Consider the following 19,179-nt stretch of genomic DNA (forward strand, 5'->3'; position numbering starts at 1 on the left):
TGTCTTTTTTACATAGAAACATGGAGGCATAGCAGGGACCAGTCCCCTATTGCCTACAGGACAAGGAGCAGGTTCGCCCGCCAAAGAAGACTGGAGATAACACCATTAAATACAAGTAGGAGGCAGAGACGAAGGCCACCACCACCACCGGAGAGGTCTAGAGACAGGAACTCATCCTCCACTAATACCCAGCCTGAAGTTGTAAACTCCTCCATGCTCACATTGCCTGCCTCCAGAAGATCGGTCGAGGACCCACCTGCAACCTGCTCCATCTGCCTGGAGGACATTTTAACTGGAGATCGAGTGAGCTTCATGCAGTGCGCACACTTTTTTCATACTGCCTGCATAGGAAGATGGCTCCTAAATAATATCACCTGTCCTCTCTGCAGGCACATAAATAGCCAGTCAGAATTTGGGATCCTTGCATATCTGGAAAACATTGGGGACATTATGGTAATATCCAATGACCTCAACATACGATACCATCCCCCATTTCCTTTTTATGCAAATGGCGCGTGGAGAAGTATAGTGTTCCGTTGAGGGACTGTATTTTTCCACGAATAGACTGACAGGCTTATACTTACAGAACAACATGGCAGTTTTCCATTGGCTGTTGCTCTTATGGTTTCATAGGTCACCTGGCAACCAGCTGCCAAATCCCATCACAACTCAACTTTTCTATTGGTCGTTGGAGATACGGCGTCATACATCACTAGGCAACTGGCTAGTGATCTCACTGATACATGTGTGTCACAGACAACTTCTTTATTTCTTTGATTTAAAATGAATAGTTCATAACAGATAAAAAAAAAATACCTTGTATGAATTGTTTGTGTTATCGTTAGCATTTAATCATTTAATTTCCTTTGACTCCTTTAATATTGGTCCCCATCCTATAATAACGTAACTCCATCCTGGCCCCCACCTGCACATCACGCACACAGGCTCCGCCGCCTGCAAGATGCAGTTAGTTCTTTACTACAAGCAACCTCATAACAATTGCACAATTACCATACCACTCTGCAGACACACAGCCTCACACAGTGCACACTGCACTGCCAATGACAACACATCATGAGGCTGGAAACTCACTGCACACAGTCCTACACACTGCACACAGTCCTTCACACTGCACACAGTCCTACACACTGCACACAGTCCTACACACTGCACTGACACCGGTCTGAGCTCAGTATATTATATCCTTACATTACAATCACCTGTGCTCTCTGGGATTTCATGCCCGCATTCTCAACCAATTGTAGAGATTCAATCTCTCCGGTAGGCATTAGGCCTTAGGTAGCGTTCACACAAGGAATGCAGTTTTGGTCCAAACACATGCAGTTTTTATTACTTTCCACAGGTTGCACAGCACCAAAACATATTCATAAGCATAAATCCCTAACCTTGTGCAGGCAATAACTAAACAGAACAGACCCTGGCTGCTCATACACAACTAAGCTAGCCCCAGCTCGCTCAAACAAAACACCTATTGTGTATAGCAACTACTGTTAAGAGCAAATTCTGCGAGAGGCAGAAACTCAGACCACACCTCTTGATTGTCTGCCACAAAACAACTCAAAAACTGTTCAACATCCTGGTTCTTTCTTTCAGTCTGTCCATTAGACTCAGGATGATAACCAGACGAAAATGACAAATGGACTCCCAACCTGTCACAAAAAGCACGCCAAAAGCGAGCCACAAACTGAGGTTCTCTATCAGAAACAATATCTGTGGGAACGCCATGGAGTTTGACAATCTCCTTAACAAACGCCTTAGCGAGTGTCTTGGCGCAGGGCAACTTAATGAATGCAACCAAGTGACACATCTTACTAAAACGGTCCACGACCACCCAGATGACAGTAAAACCCTCGGACACAGGAAGATCAGTAATAAAATCCATTGGTCAGGAGAAAATGAAAGGATTCATCCAGTCAGTTCAGCGCTCCCAGGAGACAGGCACCAGGCAGAGGTATTAAAAGTCTTCAGAAATTTACTTAGATAAAAATCATCATAAAAAAATATACATAGAACAACGCGTTTCGGCTATATATTGGTACAGAATAGCCTTCCTCAGGTAAATTTCTGAAGACTTTTAATACCTCTGCCTGGTGCCTGTCTCCTGGGAGCGCTGAACTGACTGGATGAATCCTTTCATTTTCTCCTGACCTTCATTCCACGGTCTCCTGGCTGAGAGATCCGTTGTATCCAGACTATAGCTGCACACCAAGGAGTCAAGGCATCTCAGTCAGACCTAAGAGGTCGATACGCTATGCCACAAGCTACATCAAAGGTGAGCAAATTAGCTTCTGAAAAATAGCTGAACCTAATAATCTGCACTTAGATCTGCGCCTGTGTTTTCTGTCTTTTTCCCTCTCCTAGACCCTATAGCCTTGGGGTCATATACCTCTAATAAAATCCATTGTGAGATGTGTCCAAGGCGCACTAAGAACTTCCAGAGGGCAAAGCAACCCCACAGCAGGAGTATGTGAAGCCTTTGACCTAGCACACACAGTACACTGACGCACCCACTTGTTGACTTCCTTCTGCCATCCAGGCCACCAAAAACTGCGACTGATAAGTCTCTTAGTTTCCGAAATTCCTGGATGACCTGCCAACCGAGACTCATGACACTCCACAAACAAATCTCTCCTAAAGGCTCTAGGCACGAACAACCTCCCATGGGGAGTGTTAGATGGGGCATCATCTTGAGCTTTCAGAATCCCATTCTCCAAAACGGAGTCCAAAGCCGCCACCACAACTCCTTTCTGTAAAATGCTCTCCTCCTCCTCGGCACCGACCGTAGGAGAGAAGCTGCGAGATAAAGCATCGGCTTTAACATTCTTAGTTCCAGGGATATAGGTAACAGAAAAATGAAACCGAGAAAAAAAAGTGCCAACCTAGCTTGACGGGCATTCAAGCGCTTGGCAGCATCCAGATAGATCAAATTCTTATGATCTGTGAAAACCTGAATAGGAAATCTAGCGGCTTCAAAAAATGACGCCAATGTTCAAACGCAAGTTTAGCAGCCAGCAACTCCCGATTTTCAACATCATAATTCAGTTCGGTTTCCGAAAATGTTTTCGAAAAGAAGGCACAAGGATGTACTCCACCCTTGTTCTCCTGAGACAAAACTACTCCGACCCCCACCGATGAAGCATCGACCTCGACCAAAAAAGGCTTGGTCTCATCAGGCTGCATAAGGATAGGGGCAGAACTGAACCTCTCTTTGAGATACTCAAACGCTTCATTGGCCTCAGTAGTCCACTGGGCCGTATTCGCACCTTTCCTGGTGAGATCGGTTAGAGGCTTAACAATTACAGTAAAATTCTTATTGTATTTCCTGTAATAATTGGCAAAACCCAAAAATCTCTGTATAGATTTCAAACCAATAGGCCTAGGCCATTCCTGCACAGCCTGAACCTTCACAGGGTCCATCTCAAAGCCCTCGCTGGAGACAATGTAGCCCAAAAAACTAATTTTCTGCACAGCGAACTCACATTTCTCCAGCTTAGCAAAGAGTGAATTATCACTCAATAACTGCAAAACTTCACGTACACTCTGCCAATGGGACTCCAGATCTGGCGAATAAATCAAAATGTCATCCAAATACACAACCACATTCTTACCAATCAAAGGTCTCAGGATGTCATTAATAAGGTTCTGAAAAAATGCAGGTGCATTGATAAGACCAAAAGGCATCACCAGATTCTCAAAATGACCTACCGGAGTGTTAAAAGCAGTTTTCCATTCATCACCCTCCTTCACTCGTAACAAATTGTATGCCCCCGGAGATCAATTTTGGAGAACCACTTGGCTCCCACTAACTGGTTAAACAAGTTAGGAATTAACGGCAATGGGTAGGAATTGCGTACGGTAATCTTATTAATTTCACGAAAATCAAGACATGGACTTAAACCGCCGTCCTTTTTTTTAACAAAGAAGAATCCAAATGCCACAGGAGACTTAGAAGGTCTAATGTGACCAGCAGCCAGGCTAGTCAGTATGTACTCCTCCAAGGCCTTTCTTTCAGGGATTGTCAGATTAAACAAGCGACTTTTGGGAAGAGTAGCAACCGGAACAAACTCAATGGCGCAATCATAATCCCTATGAGGAGGTAAAACTTGCAACTCCTCCTCCGAAAAAACCCTGAATAATCTTGAATAGGTACAGGTAATTCCCCTTTTTCCACAGCCGCAATCAAACCATTACAACATTTATCATAGCACTTCGGACTCCAAGACTTAATCACATTAGTAGACCAGTCCAATAAAGGATTGTGCAGTTTTAACCAAGGCAATCCTAGGACAACTGGAGAGGGCAAATTATCCAAAACAGCCAAGTCCAAACTTTCTTGGTGAACTCCATTGATAGTGAGGGAAAATGCAGCAGTCTTGTGAGTAATACATTTCAAAGGAGTGTTATCAATTGCAACCACAGAAATAGGTGATGACAAAGGTTTGGATTTCAATTTAAGGTTTTCCAAAAACCCTTTATCAGTCACATTAAGTGTTGAACCACAATCCACAAATACCTGAAATTCAATCAAATCTCCCTGCAGAGTAGTACTCCCAGAAAGAAATACTCCTGCAGAGCGTAAACAAGCTATACGGGCATAACTGACCTTTTTTTTTTCTTTACTTAAACGACGCTCATAATACTTAATCAAATGGTCAGCTTTACCACAATAAAGACACAAACCCTCGGCGAATCTCCGGTCTCTTTCTTGAGAGCGGAGTGACATCGCCCCAACCTCCATTGGTTCTCCGCTGTCAGAGCAGATTTTCTGGGAACTAGCACCTGACATTACAGGAGTTTTTACATCATTCACCCTGGACCTCAGTCTCCTGTCCACACGAACAGCTAACTGCATAGCTTCCTGCAGAGTCTCAGGTGCAGGGAATGCAATTAGCAAATCCTTAACCCTTTCAATCAGACCAGCAAGAAAGAAACATCTCAGCGCAGAATCATTCCATTTAACTTCTGAGGCCCATATTCTGAAGTGTGTGCAATAATTTTCAACATCATCTGACCCCTGATTCAAACGTCTAAGTTCTGATTCAGCAGATGAGATTTGATCAGGATCATCATATAATAGCCCCATAGCAGAAAAAAATTCTTCAACAGACCTTAAACACCGATCATTAGGTTGGAGAGAAAAGGCCCACCCCTGTGGTTCCTTGTGCAAAAGTGACAAAATAAAACCAATGCACTGTGATTCATTCCCAGAGGATCTTGGTCTCAAACGAAAATATAACAAACAAGCATTTTTAAAGGAAAAAAAATCTTGCTGTTTACCATAAAAAACATCAGGCAGCCCTACCTTGGGTTCCACAAAATGCGCTCCAGAACAGCTACTCACGTGTTGCTGGAGCTCAGCCACCTCCAGAGACAATCCCTGCAAGCGTTGAGCCAAATCCTGGACGGAAACCATACTGATCCCCGAATTTCTTTCCTTTAGTTTTTTGGGCTGGACTTACTGTTATGATCTGCAACATGTACTAAGGAAAGATAGGGGAAAGCTGTCCCTACAGTAAGACTAACCTGAATCCCTACAATGTAGCGGGCTGCCTGTTCCTAGTGAGCAGACCCGCCTTAGTCCTTGGCTAGTCTGAACGAAGACCTATAGAATTAAGGGAGTGGTCCCTAAAAGAACTAAGGACTGGGACAAAAAGGGGACACCTCCTAAACAGAAGTTGTTGCAGAACACAAAAGACAAACTGACAAAAATGTACTAGAGGTCGCATAGGACCAAGCGAACTGACAGAGATAGGCACCGAAGCACCAGGCTAGCAAAACAGTCAAACAACACTGAAGTCCAGCAAAGCCAGAAGGGCGGAGCTGGAATATAAAGGCAGATGATCACGTGACTGCAAAACACAAGATAGAAAAAACTAACAGGAGGGTTCTAACAGCAGCAGCAATAACTGACAGAGACGGTGGGGTGCAGTCCTCAGGGTTTTACTCACGATTTTCAGACACCAAGTTACCGGGGCCAGGGTAACTTCCCACGTCGTCCTGTGCTTACTCAGGGAGGGGTTCAGCCAACCCTTAGGTATCTCCGGAGTACATAGCAGGACCCCCTTTTGTGTGTTCCTTCTGGCCGTCTCCCTGCACCTCACACCTAGTGTCCCAATCCATGTGACCGCGAACCTTGTCGGGCAACGTCTTCTCTGTCCCCTGGGTCCTCTATGGCTACCTTCTTGGTGAGACAGATGTGGATTGTGGCTGCAGTACCTGAAATACTGCAGCCTCCGGTTTCCTAGTTGAGACTTGAAGAACTCTGCCAGTTTAGGGACCAGTCCCCTCTGTGCGACCTGACCCCTCCACCGCCTGGCAGATTCGGGCGTATGGGTGGCCTCCAGCACTTCCCGTACCCCTGGGGTCCCTTTCACGTTCCTGGAGCCTTTCTCCTGCTCCTCTCCTCCTCAGTCTATCCTGGACCTCTCTCTAGGCCCTCCTCTTGAGCAGAGCTCCTGCAGAGCTCGCTCTCCCTTTACTTCTCTCATACTGCTCACACTCCCAAGATGGCTTCCCTCTTTATACTACTCCTAACAAGTGCTCCCCTGATTTACTTCCTCCACCCACACCCACTACATGGTTCCCCCTACTTTGGTTCCCCCCACTCCAGCCAGGGACAGGGCTCAGTAGGAAGCGTGACACATCTTGCCCTTCCAGCTGGTCTGGAGTAGTGTAGTGTTGGATGCAGGTGTTAGGGTCCCGGGCTGTACTCCTTCCTTACCTGAGAGTGAGATACTACACCTCTGGGTGAGATGCAGTACCTCTGTGGCTACCGAACCCTCAGGGGCGCCACAGAAAGGGTTAAGGTACTCCCCATAGCACCTGTTTTGAGCCTTAGGCTCTGGATATTGCAGGAAAGCCTGCAGGGAGTCTTGTAAGGTCTCATACCACCCAACACAATATGTACTCCTCTCGCTGTTAGCCCACTGCAGCTTGCACTTGACCTTGTCACTGTCACCAATGAACTCTCACACTAACAAACTAAACTATGAAGTGGTTCCTTTTTTACTTTATTTAACTATTTCTGTTCCTTCAGTCTGTTGCTTGGCAGAATTAACCTTTCACCTACTTCTAGCACACAGCTTGCATTACTTTTCTACATTAAGGCTATGTGCCCACGATGCAGAAATGCTCAGGATTTTTTCCTGAGCGTTTCTGCATCTCCCTGGCAGAAAAAAACGCATGCGGATTGTGCATGCGGATTGTACATGCTGATTGTACATGCGGATTGTACATGCGGATTGTACATGCGTTTTCCCTCAGGGACATGCGGAAGTGAAGCGTTCATCACTTGCATTTTCGCATGCGGGTTGACAAGCGCTTTCCAAGTGACTTTAGCATCACTTGGAAAGTGCTTGTCAACTTGGTCACACTATATAAATCCATGCAACCGGCATGGATTTATATAGTGTGACCGTAAAAGAACGGTAAAAAATAAATATATACTTACCCTCTAATGGCCCCCAGTGTCTTACTTCCCTCCGTTCTCCCTTGCCAGCAGCGGTACACTGAAGGACCTGCCGACGTCAGCGTTGCGTGACCCGTCAAATGACTATGACGTCAGCGCAGGTCCTTCAGTCCATCGCTAGCTGCCAGCATGAAAGGACGAGTGCAGCGCCAGAAGGTAAGTATAATCTTTATTTTTTATTTTATTCTTTTTTTCACAATTTCTATGGTACCCGGGTCCGGAGGAGAGTCTCCTCTCCTCTAGACCTGGGTACCATCCGCACATTGGAACGCATGGATTGCGCATCTACATATACAGTGATGCATAATCCATGCATTCCAATGCCAGTCAATGGTGGCGAAAACGCAGCACTTCCACAAAATAATTGGTAGTACTGTGTTTTTTTCCGCAGCAGAAATTTCCGCAGCATGTGCACAGCACATGCGGATTATCATTGGGGAACATGGCAGGCCTTCTACCATGCGTTTTTTAAGTATTTCTGCAGCGTTTTTGCCGCTGCGGAAACGCTTAAAAAACGCATCGTGGGCACACAGTAATACTATACTAACAATGCTTATACTATACCTAACTCCATTGTCATCCTCTAACTGCAGTTACCATCTTATGTTCTAAATTTTACTCTATGTTCTGCCTATACTTACTCTGCATTGTACATTATGAAAACTAGGCATTACCTTTACAGTTCTTGTACTTCAGCAAGATTACATAAAACACTATGCATTACTACTAGTAGTGATGAGCGATCACTAAAATGCTCGGGTACTCGTTACTCGGGTCAAGCAAATCGTAATGCTCGGGTGCTTGACCCGAGTAATGAGTACGATGTAAGTCAATGGGAAACTCAAGCATTTTTTCGGCAACCATCCCCCTCCACCCCCCCAACCCCCCGAGTTCTGGAGGGGGTCAAAAAATTGGTCAGATCAATGGAAATAGTGCTGAAATTGCATGGGAATAGCATGTGGAAGTGTGGCACCCCAGGGGTCTGGTTTCCACAGTAACAGCAATGTTATGTCTGAGAGCAGGTGGGAGGTCTCTTGGTCAGGGATCCTATGCATGCCACACCTCCTGCCCAGTCCTGGGAGGGGAAGGACTTCCCCTATATAAACCTAGGGCTGAGGCAGGGTTAGTGTGTAGAGAAGAAGTAGAGACAGAGAAGAGAAGCAGATATAGGAAAAGAACATCAGGAGCTCTGTGGGAGCAGTGCTATAAGGAGTCAGGGGCTGGCAGCTGCAGAGCTCGCCCTGACTGAGAAGCTATCACCGGACCCGGAGTCCGAGGCTGTGGGGACTAATCTTTACCCAGCAGCAGAAACCGCCCGGCAGGGGATTTCAGGTCCTCTGGCCAAGAAACCCGAAGGCACGGTCACACGCGTGGGACCAGCACCGCCGTCGTGGAGCGGACGCCACTAGAAGGCCCCGAGTCACCGGCCATACGGGTGAGCACCACACGGTACACTCAGGGACGTGGGCTACTTATACCCGCCTCTAGCAAGGTAGCCAGAAGAGTACAGTCAGTTTGGGAGGCCTACAACTCCGCCTGGCCAGGGGAGATCCCATCTGCTCAAGGACTGACCAGGCCCCGATCGCTAGCCAGTACTCCGGGAGGGTCTATCTTTATCATCAGTAAAGACCCTGAACTACACCGCATCGTCTCTGAGTGATTCCTGCTACCCCCATCATCCACGTCGGCTGCCCTGAGGCCATACCCCTCCCGTTGGGGGTGATACTATCACGCTGCACAATCCTTCCACCGGCCTCAGCGGTCTGCCCTGCAGCGGCAGCTCCTTCGCTGCATTCAACGGGTGGCGTAGTCGTCCAACATCTACCGCTAATACAACGCCACTTAGTCTGACTCCCTGGGCACGGACCGGGTCACCGCCATGAGACTACAACCCTCAACAGATCCGGCTCCGGTTAAGCTCCTGCATGCGCAACGCTGTGCGACACAGGTCCAGGGGTGCGTCAACTTTTGGCGTAGTCGGCAGGATCTCGTGCCCGCAACCACCGGGTACTGCGTGCCTGAAAAAGACTGTTCAAACTTACCAGTGGTAAAGATTCCCGCCATCCGTGGAGGTTTCCCGCCATCCGGCGCCATCTTCTACCTTCTTCCCGCCATCCGCGAAGTTTTCCCGCCATCCGGCGCCATCTTCTGCCTTCTTCCCGCCATCCGTGGAGTTTTCCTGCCGTTGGACGCCATCTTGAAGACGCCGCGGGGGAAGAAGAGGGGCGTGGACTCCGAAAGCGCGCGAGAACTGAAGCCCCGCCTCACGTCCGGACGTTGCGTAAGGTCCTGGAAGGAGCCCAGCAGACGCCGACGTCACAGGAGCGCGACGGAAGGTCCTCAACCCTGACGATCCACTGCGGAGCCGCGGCCTACGGAAGAGGATCATCGCAAGGTAGGCCACGGTCCACTAGGGGGGAGGAAGATGTCGGATACGGAGGAGAGCTTCACTGCCTCAACCCCCGCCAGCGCCACCGCTGCTGCAGTCATGCCTTTCACCATGCCCTATATCCCGGGAGCGGCCTGGCTACCCCAGTACTCAGGGGAGTCACATACCCTGCATGACTTTAGAGAAAAGCTGGATAGCCTCTTCCAGGTGTATCCCCTCACAGAAGAGCAAAAAGTGAGCATCCTGGTGGCCCAATTAACCGGGGCAGCCCAAAGGGAGGTAAAGTCCTGGCCACCTGGGGGGAGGACTGTTGCAGGGATACTAACCCGGCTGAGGGACACCTTTGATACCCGCACCTCAGCCGAGATCAAGCTTAGATTCTACGGGTGCAAGCAGCGAGCACACGAGAGTATAAGGGACTATGCCCTGAACCTACAAGAGGCCTTGAGAGCCATTAAGCAGACCGACCCTGACGGCGTGGGAGACGAGGACAGGCTGTTGACTGAACAATTTATAGAGGGTTTATATTGCAATGCCCACCGAACCCAGTTGCGGGCAATGGCCTTACAGGACCCTCATCTGGGATTTGCACAGTTCAAGGACAGAGCCATCCGGGTGCTCCGAGAACCGGCACCAGGTGGCGTTGTGACCCACAGACGCCCCACTACCACTTACCACCAGGAGGCGGCACCCTTGTCGGCAGGGCCTGTGGGAGCTGATGCGCAGGCTTTGAACAATGACCCGGCTCCAGACCTGCACTATCAGGTCCAAGAGCTAGTTAAAAGCGTTGCCGCGCTAACCCGAACTGTGCAGTCTTTACAGGTTTCCACTCCAGGGAAGATCCAGCTGGCATCCGGACCGGAGGACATCCCGTGGCGTCGACCAAGGAGGACCCCACCGGCCAGAGGAAGACCCAGCGACCGATACAACGAGGACGGACAACCCATCTGCCGCCGCTGCAATCAACCCGGACATATGGCAAGGTACTGTTCTTTAAACTGGCACAACCTGGGGTAGAGGGCCAAACCCCAGGAAAAAGATCATCAGGCCCATCGAACTGGCGCGACAAATATGTGGGAGGACGTCCAGTCTTGCCTGTGGTACTGGATGGCATCCCCATGAGTGCCCTACTGGACACCGGGTCACAGGTTACCACTATCCCGTACGTGCTCTTCAAGCAGTACTGGAATGACTCGGATATCACCCGCTACCCTGACGACGACTTGAGTATCATCGCCAGCAATGGTCAGCCCGTGCCACAGATTGGATTTAAAGAGGTGACCATTAAAATCGGTAGAGTCGAATTGGCGGCACAGGGACTGATCATTGTAGACATTGACAAGCACGAGAGTCACCCAAAGATAACTCTAGGAACTAATGTAATTGAAAATTGTCTTGCAGAGGTGATTTTCCTTTTACAGCAGGTTGCCAAGAACGCCAGCTCCGGCCAGCAGCGAGTGCTCCAGAAAGAGATCCGGGCACTGATGCGACGGCAACAGATAGAACTCTCCGGTGGTGAGATTGGTAGCGTAAGAATGTGTGACCCTTTTCCTATTGCCATGCCCCCAAAAAGTGAAATGATGATTTGGTGCCGGGCAGCTATTGGTCTGAGAGGTAGAGATTATCAGGCAATGGTAGAACCAGTTTACTCAGACAGTAGGCCCACCATTTTGACAGCACGGGGGGTGGTCAATGTACGCCATGGGAGGGTGCCCGTTCGCATAATAAATATCGGGAAGAGGGAAGTGTACCTGCCCCGGTATGCCACGCTAGCCAAATTGTATACCATCAATCAAAATTCCATACAGTCCGTAGAACCCTTGCCTCCATCTTCCCCGGAGGAAGGTAACGGCTCTAAGGAAACAATGGAGGACTGGTGTCAGCAACTACATTTGGGTACTGACTCCACTCCCTCACACCAGAGACAGGGAGTCTATCGGGTGGTTCAAGAGTACGAGAGAGTGTTTAGTAAACACCCGTTAGACTTCGGGCGAGTCAAGGGGGTAGAACACCACATCCCCACGCGAGACCATCTTCCCATAAAAGAGAGGTATCGACCCGTACCCCCTGCACACTACCAACACGCCAAGGGGATGCTTAGGGACATGAAGGAGGCTGGGGTGATCAGGGATAGCTGTAGCCCCTGGGCAGCTCCACTAGTCTTAGTCAAAAAGAAAGACAACACCATGAGGATGTGTGTAGATTACCGGAAAATCAACCGTATCACACACAAGGATGCGTACCCCTTACCAAGGATAGAGGAGTCTTTGGCTGCTTTAAGATCTGCTAACTTCTTCTCTACCTTGGATCTCACTAGCGGGTACTGGCAGGTTCCTGTAGCAGAGGCGGACCGGGAGAAGACCGCATTCACCACCCCGATGAGACTTAGCGAGTTTACCTGCATGCCGTTCGGACTCTGTAACGCACCAGGAACCTTTCAACGATTAATGGAGTGCTGTCTGGGCCACAAAAACTTCGAGACGGTCCTGTTGTACCTGGACGATGTCATCGTATATTCCAAGACTTATGAGGACCACCTGAAACACCTGGCGGAAGTGTTCGAAGCTCTGGCAAACTACGGCCTAAAGGTAAAACCCTCCAAGTGTCACCTCCTAAAACCAAAGGTGCAGTACCTGGGACACGTGGTGAGCGCTGACGGAGTGGCTCCCGACCCTGATAAGATCACCGCAATTAAGGAATGGCCAAGTCCCTCCAGTGTAAAGGAAGTGCGGCAGTTCCTCGGGTTGGTAGGCTATTACCGCAGATTCATCCCCGGTTTCACCAAAAAGGCAGCTCCTATGCAGGACCTCCTGATAGGCCAGTCCCGGAAGGCCAAGAACCAGAAGCCGCCCTTCAAATGGGAGAAGTTAGAAGAAGAGTCCATCCGCCAGCTGAAGATGGCCCTCACGGGGGATGAAATCCTGGCGTACCCTGATTACAGCCAGCCCTTTATCCTCTACACCGACGCAAGTAACATCGGGCTAGGAGCCGTACTGTCCCAGATCCAGCAGGGGAAAGAACGAGTAATCGCTTACGCCAGTCGAAAACTGCGACCCACCGAAAGAAACCCTCAGAATTACAGCTCATTTAAGCTAGAGTTCCTGGCAGTGGTGTGGGCAGTCACCGAACGCTTTAAGCACTACCTCGCTTCTTCCCGGTTCACCATGTACACGGATAACAACCCGTTGACACACCTGGACACGGCAAGACTCGGTGCCCTAGAGCAGAGATGGATGGCCCGTCTGTCCAACTACGAGTTCACAATCAAATACCGGGCAGGACGCTCCAATACCAACGCGGACGCCCTGTCCAGGATGCCAAACCTTCCGGACGTAGGAGAAGATCCAGAGGGACTGGAAGAAGTCGAATTCCCTGCGTTCCACCGTCATGGGACTATCCAGTATTCCCATCGGGTAAGGAGTAAGCAAGCCGCTACGTTTAACCCCTTGCCTCACTACAACTGGGAGGAAACGCAAGACAGTGACCCTGCCGTCCGACTGGTGAAGGAGATGCTGACTCGGCCAGAGGCTCGCCTTGACCCAGACGCTCCGGAGGAAGCCAAACAACTGTGGGCTGAGAAGAGTCGACTGTTCCTTTACAAGGGGAAGTTGTGCCGCAGAATGGTTAACTCCCGGACGCATGAACTAATCTGGCAAGTAGTGGTGCCACGAAGAGACGCAGCCATGGTGATGGAGGCATACCACGACGGGGCTGGACACTTCGGATGGAAGAAGCTGGAGTTCCTGCTGCGCGGGCGGTTCCACTGGGTAGGCATGAGAGGAACCATCGAGAGGTGGTGCAGAGACTGTGGCCCGTGCAACCTAAGAAGGAAGGACCGTGCCAGCCAGAAGACCCCCCTTCAGTCCATCGTCACCAAGCAGCCGTTGGAACTGGTAGCCTTGGATCATGTAAAACTGACCCCAAGCAGAAGTGGCTACGTCTACGCATTAACCATTGTGGATCATTACTCCCGGTTCTTGGTTGTCGTCCCCGTTAAGGACTTAACAGCTCAAATAGCAGCTAGAGCCTTCCAGCAGCACTTCTGCCGTCCACACGGGTACCCGGACCAAGTGCTGACGGACCAGGGACCTGCCTTTGAAGCGGAGGTCTTCCAGGAATTCTGCAATCTGTATGGCTGCCGGAAGATCAGGACGACACCCTATCATCCGCAAACTAATGGACTTTGTGAGAAAATGAACCAGGTGGTAATGGATCTTCTGAAAACGTTGCCCCTGGAAGAACGCAGTCTGTGGCCTGAGAAGCTGCCCGACCTGGTGGACCTATACAACTACATCCCTGTAGGTTCCACCAACTGTACCCCGGCTTACCTAATGAGGGCAAGGCCTGGTAAGCTACCTGTTGACCTGGAGATGGGAGTCCTGACACCCGAGGACACTTCACCGGAAGCAGACTGGGACACAGAGAGGCAGCAGCAGTACCGGAAAGTACAGGAGAGCGTGGAGCGAAGTCTCTGTCTCGCTAGGGAAAGACAAGAGAAAACTTACAACCAGTATGCTCCCGCTGTTCCCCTGGTACCCGGAGAGCAGGTCTTGAAGAGGAAGAGACGGCTCCACAATTTGGACGACCAGTGGGAGAAGGACCCGTACACCGTACTGCCCTCAAGCCACGACAACCCAAAGGTCTGTACCATCAGTAAAGACGGAGGGGAAACCACAGCCATTGTATCCCGGGATCACCTGAAGAAGTGTCCCGAACAGCTACGGAACCCAGAAGGAGAGCAAGAAGACCCTCGACCCATAGAGGAAAGGGAAGATATGGCTAGTACTGTGCTCGGAGACTTCCCTCGGTCCTGGACTCAAGTCAATGGTGCAGTTGTGGTACCCGTCCTCACGTTCCTCCAACCAGCATCCCAAGTGCCTACGGAGCAACAGGTGGAGCTGGAAGAGCAGCCGGTCCAGGAGGCAGCAGACTCCACACAAGCAGAACAGGAGGATCAACCCTCTGCTCATAGTGAGCCTGCCGTACCCCTAGTGAGCCAAAGAGCCCGTAGACAGCTGCCCAGTTCACCCTTGACAGCTCCTACACCCTGTAGTTCAGGGCCAGACAGTCAGCTCCGTAGGTCCACTAGGGCCACTAGAGGCCAGTTACCCGCACGTTGGAGGATTTGAAGTGTTTAAATTGTTTTATTTGTGGTCACCTGTCTGTTACTTGTAAATAATTATGTGTTTCTAGTTATTTTTAGGAGTCCTTGGTGGATTTACCGGGAATCCTTGTACAATTGGTTGGAGCGTAACCTAGGAATGGACTAAAGATTGTTAAGGACTCGGGGCAGGACAGACCCCTACCTGGTTACGTCTCCCTGTTTTGGTGAAATGGACACCTTGCTTTTCTTCAAAACTGCACCCGGTTGCGGACACGCCGTAACCATCTTTATGTGTTTTTCTTATTGTATTATTATTGTTTATACCTTGTTATGTTTTTCTAAAAATATGTTTAGTCCCGGAGTACTAAATTTCACTAGGGGGGAATGTGGCACCCCAGGGGTCTGGTTTCCACAGTAACAGCAATGTTATGTCTGAGAGCAGGTGGGAGGTCTCTTGGTCAGGGATCCTATGCATGCCACACCTCCTGCCCAGTCCTGGGAGGGGAAGGACTTCCCCTATATTAACCTAGGGCTGAGGCAGGGTTAGTGTGTAGAGAAGAAGTAGAGACAGAGAAGAGAAGCAGATATAGGAAAAGAACATCAGGAGCTCTGTGGGAGCAGTGCTATAAGGAGTCAGGGGCTGGCAGCTGCAGAGCTCGCCCTGACTGAGAAGCTATCACCGGACCCGGAGTCCGAGGCTGTGGGGACTAATCTTTACCCAGCAGCAGAAACCGCCCGGCAGGGGATTTCAGGTCCTCTGGCCAAGAAACCCGAAGGCACGGTCACACGCGTGGGACCAGCACCGCCGTCGTGGAGCGGACGCCACTAGAAGGCCCCGAGTCACCGGCCATACGGGTGAGCACCACACGGTACACTCAGGGATGTGGGCTACTTATACCCGCCTCTAGCAAGGTAGCCAGAAGAGTACAGTCAGTTTGGGAGGCCTACAACTCCGCCTGGCCAGGGGAGATCCCATCTGCTCAAGGACTGACCAGGCCCCGATCGCTAGCCAGTACTCCGGGAGGGTCTATCTTTATCATCAGTAAAGACCCTGAACTACACCGCATCGTCTCTGAGTGATTCCTGCTACCCCCATCATCCACGTCGGCTGCCCTGAGGCCATACCCCTCCCGTTGGGGGTGATACTATCACGCTGCACAATCCTTCCACCGGCCTCAGCGGTCTGCCCTGCAGCGGCAGCTCCTTCGCTGCATTCAACGGGTGATGTAGTCGTCCAACATCTACCGCTAATACAACGCCACTTAGTCTGACTCCCTGGGCACGGACCGGGTCACTGCCACGCGACTACAACCCTCAACAGATCCGGCTCCGGGTAAGCTCCTGCATGCGCAACGCTGTGCGACACAGGTCCATGGGTGCGTCAGAAGCATCTCTGAATCCCAGGTTGCTGCTGTGAACAATGTTGTCAGAGTATTACCCCACTTTTACGGACTGACAATAAAACATACAAAAACAAAGATAAAATGGATTTTCCTGGAAAAAAATGTTAAGAAACAATGTTTCAAGATAATGACTTGTATATAAGGCAAAATAAAAAAAATGCTCCTCCACACCTTGGGCTATGTTTACACAAAGTGTTTTTACTACGTTTTTGCAAGTTCGCATTGCTTTCAACGGTGAAAAATACATTCACCAGTAAATGTAATTTTAGCATTTTACTACCTCATCTGGCCATGTGGTGTGTGAGACATGATCAGACACATCTTGTTTCATTTATGAAGGACGGACTCTGAAAGTCACCACGCTTATTTTTACAGGGCCATCAGGCGGCCCTCACTATTTGTAGAGGGCCATTAGGGGGCCCTTACTATTATTAGAGGGCCAGCAACCGGCTATGCCATAGCGGTATATTGTACATTTCCGACTGGAGAGTATATATGTATATGTTATGGAATGGTAGAGGTAGGCCTCTAAAAATTGTTCCTACGGGCATCATAAACACCCTTAAAAAATGAATGGGGGTGTTGCATGATGGTCACCCTGTTGATATGGTGGTGGAGGAGAAGGAGGAGGACGACATAAAAAAAAACAAAATCAAGAAGCATATGTAGCGCCCCGAGGGTTCGGTTGCTACAGGGGTATTGCACCTCAACCAGAGGTGTGATATTTCACTCCCAGGAGAGGATGGAGTATGGACCAGGGCTCAGTAGCTGCATACACACACTCACCCCATTTCCGGGGGACAGCTCGACGGTGCTCCCATTTAAATGCAGGCACGACTGACCATGTCCCTGGCTGGAGTGGGGAGAGGGGAGAGAACCCAGTGGTGTAGGAGCAGAGGGGACGGTTTCTGGAGCATAAGAAGGAGCTCATTGGGTGCTGGTCACCTGAGCTCAGACACAGAGAAGCAGATAAAAGGTGGGGGCCATCTTAGGAGGGAATTAAGTCAGAGAAGTAGTCAGCCAGAGAGAGCTGACAGGGAGCTGAGGCTCAGCCTGAGCTCAGCTCCACGAGGCAGGCCTAGAGAAGAGGCCGGGGCCAGAGAGGAGAAGTGAAGAAGGAGAAGGAAGGAAGGAGAAGAGACAGTGCAGTAGAAAGGCTCCAGAAACAAGAAGGCAGAAGGCACCCTAAGAGAGAACAGAACGGACAGCAACTGTCGCAAACCCGCGTTATATCGGGTGAAGGGTCAGGCTATAGAAGGGTACCGGATTCCCAAGTTGGTGGAGGTAAATCATCCCTCAGCCAAGAACCGGAGGTCGTGATCATCTATTGGTGCGACCCCCCGCCAAACTTGCTAGGAAGGCACCATATAGGATAGCGGGAAGCGGAGGCCAACGTTTGCCCGCAAAGGTCTGCGGTAGCTGGACAGAAGTTTGGTCACTGGTGGGGCACGAGAGGCCAGAGAAAGGACAGAAGGGAGTTCTGTGCCATACTCCTGAATTGCCTGGGGGTTGACCGAGCCCCTCACCTGGTGGACGCAGCACGGCTTGGGCAGTCATTGCTGACAGAAGTGACATGGATAACAACTGTGAGTAAAAACCCTGACTGCATCATTGGACTCTGTGTGATTTCTGCTGCGCCTGCACCATCACCCCCAGCATCAACCTACACTGCCCTGAGGCTACACTCTTCCCGTGGGGAGTTATCCTACCCCTGTGCTGCACTCTAACATCAGCCTCAGCGATCTGCCTTGCAGCGGCGGTTATCCCTGACCGCAATCCACGGGTGGCGTAGTCGGACATTCAAAACACTGATAAATAGACTGCCACACCATTTGGTCTGACCACCCTGAGCCACGGGATCGGGTTGCCACTACTACCCCCATCAGCATCGTACAGAAGCCCGGTTCCGCGTACCCCATGGCCCAGGGGGCGAGTCATATATATACAGTACAGACCAAAAGTTTGGACACACCTTCTCATTTAAAGGTTTTTCTGTATTTTCATGACTATGAAAATTGTACATTCACACTGAAGGCATCAAAACTATGAATTAACACATGTGGAATTATATACTTAACAAAAAAGTGTGCAACAACTGAAAATATGTCTTATATTCTAGGTTCTTCAAAGTAGCCACCTTTTGCTTTGATGACTGCTTTGCACACTCTTGGCATTCTCTTGATGAGCTTCAAGAGGTAGTCACCGGAAATGGTTTTCACTTCACAGGTGTGCCCTGTCAGAATTAATAAGTGGGATTTCTTGCCTTATAAATGGGGTTGGGACCATCAGTTGTGTTGTGCAGAAGTCTGGTGGATACACAGCTGATAGTCCTACTGAATAGACTGTTAGAATTTGTATTATGGCAAGAAAAAAGCAGCTAAGTAAAGAAAAACGAGTGGCCATCATTACTTTAAGAAATGAAGGTCAGTCAGTGCGAAAAATTGGGAAAACTTTGAAAGTGTTCCCAAGTACAGTTGCAAAAACCATCAAGCGCTGCAAAGAAACTGGCTCACATGAGGACCGCCCCAGGAAAGGAAGACCAAGAGTCATCTATGCTTCTGAGGATAAGTTTATCCGAGTCACCAGCCTCAGAAATCGCAGGTTAACAGCAGCTCAGATTAGAGACCAGGTCAATGCCACACAGAGTTCTAGCAGCAGACACATCTCTTCAACAACTGTTAAGAGGAGACTTTGTGCAGCAGGCCTTCATGGTAAAATAGCTGCTAGTAAACCACTGCTAAGGACAGGCAACAAGCAGAAGAGACTTGTTTGGACTAAAGAACACAAGGAATGG

The sequence above is a fragment of the Phyllobates terribilis genome, unplaced genomic scaffold (assembly GCF_046119375.1).
Source record: "Phyllobates terribilis strain yellow unplaced genomic scaffold, ASM4611937v1 Scaffold_8__6_contigs__length_399053987, whole genome shotgun sequence".
NCBI lineage: Eukaryota > Metazoa > Chordata > Amphibia > Anura > Dendrobatidae > Phyllobates > Phyllobates terribilis.